Below are 12,480 nucleotides of genomic sequence, written 5' to 3'. Positions count from 1 at the left end.
ATCTAGCATTCAACCTAGCAAAGAATCTAGCAACATCAAACCCTTGCTCTTAGTACAAATTCAATAAACACACATGGAATTGAATTTTATTGATGTGTATATTCTTTCTAGATCAAGGACATACTGTTGTATTTATTTTGTTAAGTTCATTTTCCTGAATACTCAAAATTCTATTTACACATCAACTGATGGTAGGGGTGTTGAGGAAATATTCTCCTACAACTCAAGTGACTTCAAATCATTGAAGATGTAAAGCACATGCCTATAGTCATTCCTTCCTTTTTTTCTTCTTCCTCACACCTATTCAATCTAACTACAGTTTGTTGAGCAAGAAAGACCTCCCCCTCCTGCCGAAAGCTAAAGTACTGTGCAAATTAACTTCAGTAGCAGTCAACATAGAATACAAAAAGGCTACTGGAATTATGTTTCTAACAAACTCAAACATGGTTTTAGTGAAAGCCCTTTGTTTCTGTGTTGAAGAAGGGCTACCATATCTCAAAATGTAGTAAAAGCTCTTTATCTTACCATTTTGCCATGGCCTCTGGGACTCATAAACTTTGAGAACACAAAAGAATACTAATTCTCACTAGATCTCTTGCCCATTTTACAGATGATGAAACTGACATACATAAATATTATGTAACTGTCTACACACATAACTACTTATCAAGGATATATTTGACATAATAGCTGCAGTAGCAGAAAACTCACAAACACATTCACAATGTCTGCCCTTAATGAAGGGCACTGATCAAGCTATCTCCCTTAAAAGTGATGGAATTACTTCTGCTCCCCATGGCCAAGTGTCTACTGCTCATCTAGTGTAGTTTCTGCATCATTCATCAACACTAGACTGAAATGGCCACCACCTCCCTGAGAGCTGTACAACCAGAAAAAGTCAACTGGCCCAATCATTGACCTAACTCAAGTTGTACTCATGCCCCTATATCTTCTGTCTATATTGATAAGAAGATTAAACAGTACCTTTTGCTAGGAGAATTATGTCTCCCAGATCCCTTGTCATTGTTTTACTGGTTTTGGAGTGTCAATCTATTTTTGCTGGAATTTCAGGTCAATTATGGTTGCATATCACAATTTTCACACCCTATAAATGTTTTTTTTTTGCTGACAATTGCTGCCTCTGATGTTTGTTTCATGAAATGGGTCAATGCAGTAGGATTGAGATATCAGGGTATCAATAGCTGATAGCACAATTACGTATAGCACTGAAAATTCCATGTTTCATGTAATTCACTACACGTTATCAATGCATCTCAACTCAGCTTGAAATAGTCAACAAGTGGAGAGTGACAGTGCCCATTGTGATACTCTGTCACTGGAACCATTTACATTTTTCCAGAGGTAGTTACCACTTGCCTCATTAGACATTTGTTTAACCAGTATCATCAGTTCTCTGTCTCCAACTTAGCATCGGAAACTAAGGCTTTAATAATGAACACAAAGCGGTTGAAGACTGGCCCAATCTATACTGATCACTAATGAAATACTGATGCTTTCAAAAACTCTTCAATACTTAAATTGGGGAACACACAAACCACGTTTAATTTACAGAGTACTTAAAACAATTGAGTAGGATAATTGATGATTAAAATACAAAGGATCTGCAATTTGTTCCCTAGAATGGAAATTAGAACAGTAAAGACAATGTACAGATTCCTAAATGAATGATACAGTACACATGAGAATGGGTTTTTCAAAAAATCATAAAGGCAATTCATAGCACAGATAATCCAGCAAAAGGTTATAAAAGAATCAGGACTTTCTTCCCTCTCCATTGGGAAGAGTACCATAGAAGAGAAACATTAGTTATCTCAAAAAGCTATGTAATACCACCAAAAGAAACTGAAAACTGTGTGAGACTCTTAAGAGTAACCAGGGAACACAGTTTCCAGTCATATTTCCCTCCCATGTGCATTAGATCTTAGTTTAATAGAGTATCATGACTCTGTGATATTTCTGGAGCTGGCTTCCTCAGGCAATCACATAATTTAGCTTTTTGAGAAACTCCATATGGGACAGGAGGCAGCTAAGGGAGTAGAAGGACATGAGAATGGCACTCCATGGCATTTCCACAATGGAAGAAGCCATTAACTACCACTAACATAAGGATAAAATCCCTTGCACATGAAACATAAATACAACAGCCTTGATAGAAGACTGAAAACTTATAGTGCTGACCATAATAACAATAGAAGAAAACGAAACTTGTTTTGCTCACTAAGATGACACTACTAAACCATTAATAGGTCAGATACTTATATTTTCTTAACGGAAATGGTGATAAGACTGGACTCAGCTATATAAACCCTGTATCCCATCTTCCTTGTGATAAACAACAATTATTTGTAAGATAATAGCCACCACTAGGTAAAATGCTAACTGGAACATCCAGAGACTAAATTCACATCTGTGTTCTCTTTACCATCGGGCACTTAATAGATTAAGCTATTTCATAACTCCAACATACACATGTATTTTACCTGAAGCAAACTTACTTTCATGCAAAACAGGTCCCACTATTCTCCTCTGTTACCACTCCTGTTTTAATTAATTGATTACATATGTATTTACTTGTTCTATTGTCTTTCTAATCTTCACTAGGTGATAAACTCTGAAGGCAGAAGCTACAATTCTTTTGGTCATCACTCCTTAGTGCCTAGAAGAGTGTCTGCTATAGGGTAAGAGTTAATAGATAATTGTTGAATCAACCAATCTGTAATCAAAAGAAAAATAAATGGTGAAGAGGTTAATTCTAAAATTATTTCCCAGAGGATAATGACACATGAAAAATTTGGTATTTTAGCAATAGATCTAAAACTGAAAAAGAAATAAAAGGAAATCAGTAAACTCTTTAGCAGAGAAAACAAATTTTCTAACTGTAAGCCAGGGAAACCTTGGTTAAGTTTCAAACTAGAAATCACCTTTATACTTTATCTGCAGCATTGGGCTGCATATCATGATGATCAGTAGCCTCCAAAGGCTTTTGAAATATATACCAGCTCCAAACTCCTCAGCACAGCAAACCCCAAATTTATGTCCACTTCAGTCTTTGCCATTTCAGTGATAATTTACTACGTGGTCTGGAGATAATAAGCAAATCCTATATATTTCTACTCACTTACATGGACAAGTGCCTTCAATGACTAGCAAATCATTTATTTTATAATACTGTAGCTCTAGCCAAACATGCTTATTCTCTCATACCACATTTGCATTTGGTGACTTAGTATAATCAATATTTTTTTCATTGCCCATTACTTTTGAATTAGAGTGCTTACTGATGATTTTATTTTTCTGGAGGGAGGTTGAAAGTTGAAAAGTATATGTGTTGAAGTATGAGATGCATGTTTGGAAAATGGAATGTGAAGGTGAAGATAGGTAAAATGAAGAGCTTTTGACTGGGCCTTATAGATTACAGAAAGTATGTCACTTGATACACATTGCTTCCCTAATAGTTCATGCTGTTAAATGAATAATATTCCTTAAAATGTCCCATCTACAAATCATTTGGTGGATGCTTCTTTGGAGGTGATATCACTCCAATATGCAAACAGACCAAGGCAGGAAAATTTTTATAAAAGCCACAGGAAGTTGTCACCTAACCTTAGGTTGAAAACCTCCAGTAAGGAAAAGTGAAGGAACAAAATGTTGTTGTTTCATCTGCAACACATTCCATCCCTTAGCAAGTTCCTCTCATCCTAGCCCCAAACCATACCTCTAACTTACTTCATCTCCATTGCTCATGGCACCCTCTGTCCTTACCAAGCCACTACCAAGCCTCACCAAGCCCACTGTATTTATCTCCTAACTTGTTTATTTACTTCTTTATCCAGCAATTAATTGCAAGTCAAACTAACATTTTCAGAACATAAACTGTCATATCCCTTCCCTGCTTAAAGGTTTCCAGCAGCTTTCCATCTCACCCACAATCAAATTCAAATTACTAAGGACCAACATATCGGTCCTGACCACAGGCTTTGCATGTTTAGTTTCTTCAGCCTGCAAAGTTCTCCCCCTTTCTTCCATTGGCTGAACCCACTATTCCACCAGCATCATCAGCTCTGTCTAGTGAAGAAGAGCATTCATTCACTACCTATTAACACTTGTCTTGCTTGAGAAAATCACATGTGAACCAATGAAATTTAGCATAATACTGACACCCCCCTACTTATCAATCATATATCAGCTAATTTGAGTTACCAAAACACGCAGAATGGCAGAAGAGGCATGGTGGTAGTTGAAACAGTGATTTGGATGACAAACATATTTTGGCTTAAAGGGCATCTTCACAAGTTTTCTTTGGCAGTCAACACTATTTGGAAAAGAAGAATATTAATTGCTTTACCTCAGGATAATGAAGCGTGGTAATGGACTTATGATCTATTTCACTTGGAGGATGCATAACATACTATCTATCTTTCAGGGGGCCTTTTTCTCTATCGTGTTGACATTCTCATGAAAAAGTTTGGACCCCATAGAGGCTTGCATTTGATTTTACACTTCTAAAGCCTAATCTTAGTGATGTTAATATTTAAGGCGTTTTGTTCTTCCTTTAGAAAATGGCATACTTCTAGGTAATTAATGCCATGAACACTATGGTTAGTGATGGTCTTAGAATACAAGCTTAAATGTTAGGAACTAATCCTTTTGTGAATGTACTCACTTGTTTTTGAGTAGCTCTTAATAAAAGATGACTGATGAAATCATGATGGATGCTGGCCCTTTATTGTTGACCTTTCAAATTATGAATCGGTTTCACATTCAACACGTTGATTAAACATCATTCTCCATTGTTAAATGTTCCTTTTTAAAGTCTATGCTATATTAAATCAATACCTAAGCTTTATGATTTAATAAATGAATTGTCTATAAGCTAATTAAATATGTGAAAACCTACATAGGAAAAATAAGATTAAAAAAAATTAGGTGTAGGTTTATAAATAGCCACTACTCATTCTTCTAGGCTGAGTGATTAATGTTAACAAGTGGTAGGGATGGTACTTAAGCAAAACTTGTCAATCATTGCTGTGTTTTAGATGAGAGATTACGAACTAATAGAAAACTAAATGAGGATGATGGCATTTTCTCTTCATCATCTTGAAGAAAGCTACGTACAGTCAGGTGTTTGGAGATATAAATGTTGAAGTCCACCAATGATGTACCATTGAATCATAGATTCTCTGAGTTGAAGGAAATCTTTGAGAATCCACTTATTGGAACTCTATATCTGATAAATCACACCCATTTATAAACCAGCTAATATATTTGTTTTTCAGTTCTACTTGGACATCTCTTGAAACAGGATATTGATTATAAAGCAGCATATTCCATCTTTGAATACCTCCATCTGTTAGAAACGTTTTTCTAAAGCTGACCAGAATCTGTGAACCCACAATTTCCATCCACTAGCAGAGTCACAAAAATAAACTGAATTTCACTGAAGTATAACAATTTTTTTATGAGTATTTATCCCAGTTAGGAAGTACCCACTGATTTTTCATTTTTCTCACACATAAATATGAGGTCTCTATTTTTTCCCAACTATAGCACTTGGTGGTTTACTAAGTCTCCAAAGTCTTCCTGGGGATTTTCACCCAAGTATACTCAATTTTTATATATTTTACTTATGTCCTCCCTAGAGCTGAACTCAGTACAGTCTACTTTCATTAAGCTAGAAAGTTTTAGTTCTGGGAATCACTGTATATATAATTGTACATAAAAGGGAACACATATAAAATGTATTTCTCTACTTTTTACACTGTCAAAAATAACAACATCACCAATTATCAACAGCCACATGAGATCAGAGAGTAAGAAAAACATAAATTAGAAGAGAGAACACTATAAGCACATGATGAATGAGCAAATGCAATAGTGCCCAAACTCTCAACATTGAGTTGCAATTGTATCCAGGTGAAGCTTAATCAAAGGCATGGAAAATGAAAACATATATTGCTCAAGCTGACTGCACTCCCGGGCATGAACTCTCCAGTCTGGACCGGAGTACGGCTAGTAGAAGATCTCACCTATATTTCTCAGAGGAAGGCAAGATTCAAAATGTTCACACTCATGCTCTTTGTAGTCTTGTCCCAATAATGACTCATGAAGAGCTTGAAGCCAACCAAAGCCGTTTTTCACACAGAGTGCTATCACTATTTGATCCTATCTGCCTCTTCCTGGATTTTAATTTTTTTGTACTTAATTAGGATCAAATTATCATTTCAATAGGCTGATATGGAATTGGATCTCAACACTTCCAAATTATTATTACCTTGTTTTGAACCATTTAGGATATAACATCGGTCTTAGGAAAACAGGTAAAATTAGAATTACATAGGAAAAAGGAGAGATCTTCAGTCAGCAACTCTATTTTAAAGTGATCAATTTCAATTAATCACATCACATTTAAGTACATGATGTTGATATTTCTAAAAAATGGGGTCATCTGGAGAACGATAAATCAAGGTAAGGTCAAATGTAATCTGTTAATTATCCACTAGTGATAGTGCCATTATGAACCTTATACCATTTTATGTCTAATGTTGCCCAAATTTTGTAGACACATTTGTTGCTTAAAGGATTAAAAATAATACCAGTCCTCTCATTTGTTCCCACACACAAAAATCTTCATATGTGGTTTCCTATATGAGGTCATGATTCTCACACCTTTACCCAGTGTACCACAGTGTATCAGAGACAGCTGACCATCACTGGCTGTCACACAAATTATGCATTCTTATACACACTTCCCAATGAAACCATTTGCTGTATGCTTTTCACCAGGCATGTTAGAAATAAATGCTTTTGTAAGCTTTTAAATGAAGCAAAGAGAGAACTCCTGAAGGGTAAGATGGTTTTGACAGTGTGATTCATTTTTTTGAAGCCATAAGCACCAAAAGAATAAATAAACAAATAAACAAAACCTGTCAGGTTGGCTGTCAAATATAATTAGACTGTAATGGCTGCTATGAGACCTCCGTTTATTTCTAGTACAATGAGCTGGAATAGAACTTCACTGTGCCTGTGCCGGTGGTGGATTTAAAAGGCCAGGCACAGACACGTGATGAATGGGATAGTCCTTTCTTTTCACACCCAAGGAATGTATCAAAGACTCCCCTGATAAAGATGGTCCAGAATTAAGGTTTGGTATAGAGCAATGTGAAAAGCATGACCTTCCAGTCAGGAGGCTAGAGTTCTTATCTTTTCTCTGTCATTACCTGGTAACTTGAGGCAAGGTAACCAAACATGAGGTATGTCCATTTTCAGGCATATAACGGGACTTGGAATGAATTATCTCCTTTCAGGACAACTTTATTTTTTTTTATTCCATTCATTATCTAGGAGGCTTAAAATCAATTAGGCATTAAAAAGAGAATTCAATTGACTCCACTTTTGTTTTGCCTTTCATTGACATTTTGTCTGTGTTGGAAATCAATATCATATTTGCTCTTAATCTATGGAGGTAAGGAAGTGGTAGGAAAAGTTGGTGAGAAAAAAAAAAGATTCAAAGATGTCCTTTTCCTTATTGAATCTAAAAATATGGAGGTGCCCATTTAAGTAACAGATCTCTAATTATTATACATAATTGGGAGTGAAAATACTCCTACTGTTGTACTTTAGTGAATTATGATGTTTTAAACCTGTTCTTCACATAGCTAGAAAAAATAATCCTAAAATTTATATGGAGCCCCAAAAGACCCCGAATAGCCAAAGCAATCTTGAAAAAGAAAACCAAAGCAGGAGGCATCATAATCCCAGACTTCAAGCTCTACTACAAAGCTGTAATCAAGACAGGATGGTACTGGCACAAGAACAGACACTCAGATCAATGGAACAGAATAGAGAACCCAGAAATGGACCCACAAACATATGGCCAACTAATCATTGACAAAGCAGGAAAGAATATCCAATGGAATAAAGACAGTCTCTTCAGCAAGTGGTGCTGGGAAAACTGGACAGTGACACGCAGAAGAATGAACCTGGACCACTTTCTTACACCATACACAAAAATAAACTCAAAATGGACGACAGACCTCAATGTAAGACAGGAAGCCATCAAAATCCTTGAGGAGAAAGCAGGAAAAAACCTCTTTGATCTTGGCCACAGCAACTTCTTACTCAACACATCTCTGGAGGCAAGGGAAACAAAAGCAAAAATGAACTACTGGGACCTCATCAAAATAAAAAGCTTCTGCACAGCAAAGGAAAAAATCAGCAAAACTAAAAGGCAACTAACAAAATGGGAGAAGATATTTGTTAATGACATATCAGATAAAGGGTTAGTAACCAAAATCTACAAAGAACTTATCCAACTCAACACCCAAAAAACAAATAATCCAGTGATGAAATGGGCAAAAGACATGAATAGACACTTCTCCAAGGAAGACATCCAGATGGCCAACTGACACATGAAAACATGCTCAACATCACTCCTCATAAATACAAATCAAAACCACAATGAGATACCATCTTACACCTGTCAGAACGGCTAACATTAACTACTCAGGCAACAACAGATGTTGGTGAGGATGTGGAGAAAGAGGATCTCTTTTGCACTGGTGGGAATGCAAGCTGGGGCAGCCACTCTGTAAAACAGTATGGAGGTTCCTCAAAAAACTAAAAATAGAATTACCTTATGACCCAGCAATTGCACTACTAGGCATTTATCCAAGGGATACAGGTGTGCTGTTTCGAAGGGACACATGCACCCCCATGTTTATAGCAGCACTATCAACAATAGCCAAAGTATGGAAAGAGCCCAAATGTCCATCGATGGATGAATGGATAAAGAAGATGCGGTGTGTGTGTGTGTGTGTGTGTGTGTGTGTGTATATATATATATATATATATATATATATATATATATATATATATATAATGGAGAATTACTTGGCAACCAAAAAGAATGAAATCTTGCCATTTGCAACTACGTGGATAGAACTAGAGGGTATGATGCTAAGTGAAATTAGTCAGAGATAGACAAGTATCATATGACTTCACTCATATAAGGACTTTAAGGCACAGAACAGATAAACATAGGGAAGGGAAACAAAAATAATATAAAAACAGGGAGGGGGACAAAACAGATGAGACTCATAAATATGGAGAACAAACTGATGGTTACGGGAGGGGTTGTGGGGGGGGTGGGCTAAATGGGTAAGGGGCATTAAGGAATATACTCCTGAAATCATTGTGGCACTATATGCTAACTAATTTGGATGTAAATTTTAAAAAATAAACAATAAAACAAGTTAAAAAATTAAAAAAATTAAATAAAAATAAATGTTTAAAAACTGCAAATTCTACAACATCCCCTTCCTCCTTCCTTACTGGTGTTATGTCTTGGTTGTGGACCTGATCCAAAGAGGCCTGTGAGAGCCAAGTGTTCAATTTCCAGGAATCTTGCAAACTGGTTATTAAACACAGACATCAAAAATCAAACTCCATAAACTCACAATTAAATTAATTGCATTAAAAGCATTATAGTAAAAGCTCAAAACTTCTAATTATCTTACCAGTGAGTACTATTATCTATTATCTTGAGTTTATTTACATTTATTGCATGTGTAGAGTAGAAATTCTACAGAATGGTATGTCACTGCACACCTCAACTCTATATTTAGGGTTGTCATGTTGGTAGCATGAAACTGGCAATGTTGAGAATAGTTCCACCAAAAAAAACCCAGGCAAATGCTACAACTCAAAACATGATTCGTTGTTTTGCCAATTATCTAGGAGTAATGTAAAAATGTTAATAATGTAGATTAAGTCACAAGTATGTCACATCAGTGCTGTTGCGTTATGAAAAGAACACACATTGTGAACTATTTTTCTGGTATTCGAAGATCTAGCAAAGCAGCACCACAGAGGGTAACAGCCTCCATGCCTGCTTCATGCAGACATGGCAAAAATGCCCAACCTTGCCGAGACTGAGCAGTGCATCGAGTCTCTGATTGCTATTTTCCAGGAATATGCTGGAAAGGAGGGTAACAATGGCATGCTCTCCAAGGCAGAGTTCCTAACCTTCAGGAACACAGAACTGGCTGCCTTCAGAAAGAACCAGAAGGACCCTACTATCCTTTACCACATGAGGAAGAACCTGGACTTCAATTCTGATCACAGATAGATTTCCAAAAATTTCTTAATCTTCTTGGCAGCATGGCCAAACCTTGCCATGACTCGTTTACAAAGTCTACCCAATTATGGAAGTGAATCTGAGGGGCTCCTGGGCCTGGCCTCCAGATCACTCCCTTTCCTTCAAAGCAAACTCCCACTACTCATCTCCTCCTCACATCCTACGCATACACTGAGCCCAGAGCATCCAATGCCCCATGCAGGCCAGTCCTGCTGGTAGGTAATAAAGCAATAGTGTTTTTCAAAGTGCAGACACACACACACACACACACACACACACACACACACACATGCACACACACAAGATCTAGCAAAGATGCCCTCACATTAATGATAAATAGGTAAAATTCTGACATGCACTTCACTGTTGTTTGACTTTTGTATCACTCATTAACTCATATGAAATTATCAATTGACATTCATGCTGAACTATGCTTATGAGCTGCAAAAACAGTGTGATACAAAGCTACAGATGCAAAGTTAAGAAAACGCTTGTTGGACATATTATGTATAAATAAATAAGATATAGGAAAGTTATCATAAAGAATACTATATATACTATGGTTATTTGTGAATATTGTGCTACATATCCCTTACAGCAATGAAATTTATAACACCCTTATAAATGTACAAACATGTGGCCCCTCCCAACAGCCATTTGTTAAATATTTACCAACACACGACAATTTTGTCTTCAAACTTGAATCTCAAATCATCTGAAACGTGGATTTCCAACTTCCATTGCAGCTAGGAAGGGCCAGTGATCCTAGTTCTGATCAGGTACGCTGAAGTGAACTTGGCTGAAAGCCGCTGAGAAATATTTTATTAGTTGATAGAAAGGAAGAAATATGTGAGAAGAAAGTCCTTGCTTCTTTCTTGCCTTAGAAATTTTTTGTAGCGGTTGTCACTATGAGCTGCAGCAGCCGTCTAGTGAATGTGGAGGGGGAGATTAAGAGGGTCCCTATAGAAGTGATGTCGAACTCTGATATCATGAAGTCACTACAAACTTCCTTGGAATTACCTCTCACTGCACTTATTTTTGAGATTTATTAATCAACTCCTAGTCTGTAAGTCACATTTTTATTCAGTAACTTTCTTACATGCAGCCAAAAGCATCCTACCTGATACAATGGGGTGCACTTCTCATCTTTGGTGGTTCTCAAGAATCTCCTCCTAAACATACACAATCCTGTATCTAAGGTGCCACACACATATACTGTGTGTGTGTGTGTGTGTGTGTGTGTGTGTGTGTGTGTGTGCATGTGCGCAACCTTCTTCATCCTTCATCACCTCAAGATCATTTCCTTGGAGGATTCCTGACCCTATGTCTTCTGCTGTCTCTATTGTTATTATTCATTGTTATAAAATATCATCTTTTCTTTTCCAGCATTTATCTTAGTTTCATATTTTACTGTGATTTGTGTAAGTATGAATAGTTAATAATTGGGCTTAACCATTCTTTTTATTAGTAATTGTATTCATTTTATTAATAATATGTCTAATCGTATGTTCTCTCCACTTATCTCTGAACTTACTGATCACTCTGCCATCCCTGAAACAACTTTTGACTTGCCTTCCAGAACACCATCTATTCTTCATTTTTTCACCAACTGACCACTCCTTTTCAACCTCCTTTGGTGGCTTCTTTTCAGCTCCTTGACTTCTTAATATTAGTGTCTCATTCATCACACAATACTTTCATCTCCTCATTGCTTATTATGACACCCATTCCCTGTGGGATCTCATCCTACATAATTTCTTCAAATAGTATCTATGATGACAACAGCCCAGACTTTTCCTTCCAACCATAGCCTAATGGAAATCTCCACCAGGAACTTAAAATCAACATACTCAAACACAATTCCCAATCTATTCCCACTCCCCACCCAACAAAGCCTTCTACATCTACACTCGTTCCCAACCCAAGTAAGGGAAGTTTCATTTGTCCAGTTTTTCAGGCCAAGTCCATTTGACTTAACCTTAACTCATCTCTTACTGGCTCATTCTAGGGCCTATTGATAAGGAAAATCTATAAGTCTTACCTTTTTTTTTAATTTTTAAAAAAATTTTTTAATATTTATTTTATTTTTGAGACAGAGAGAGACAGAGCATGAATGGGGGAGGGTCAGAGAGAGGGAGACACAGAATCTGAAACAGGCTCCAGGCTCTGGGCTGTCAGCACAGAGCCTGACGCGGGGCTTGAACTCACGGACCGCAAGATCATGACCTGAGCCAAAGTCAGCCGCTTAACCGACTGAGCCACCCAGGCGCCCCTATAAGTCTTACCTTTAAACCAGTCAAGAATGCACCCACATCTCCCCAACT

The 12,480-nt window shown here is 36.9% G+C and overlaps 1 pseudogene; it reads left to right on the top strand.

The window, feature by feature from the left end:
- The first annotated feature begins 9,922 nt into the window (after positions 1-9,922).
- Positions 9,923-10,233, top strand: LOC109254662 (protein S100-A11-like; annotated as a pseudogene).
- Positions 10,234-12,480: the final 2,247 nt, after the last annotated feature.

Source organism: Panthera pardus, unplaced genomic scaffold (assembly GCF_024362965.1).
Source record: "Panthera pardus isolate Hobbes unplaced genomic scaffold, ASM2436296v1 HiC_scaffold_8, whole genome shotgun sequence".
NCBI lineage: Eukaryota > Metazoa > Chordata > Mammalia > Carnivora > Felidae > Panthera > Panthera pardus.
Note: the sequence above shows the minus strand (reverse complement) of the source record. Positions and strands in the feature narration are given on the sequence as shown.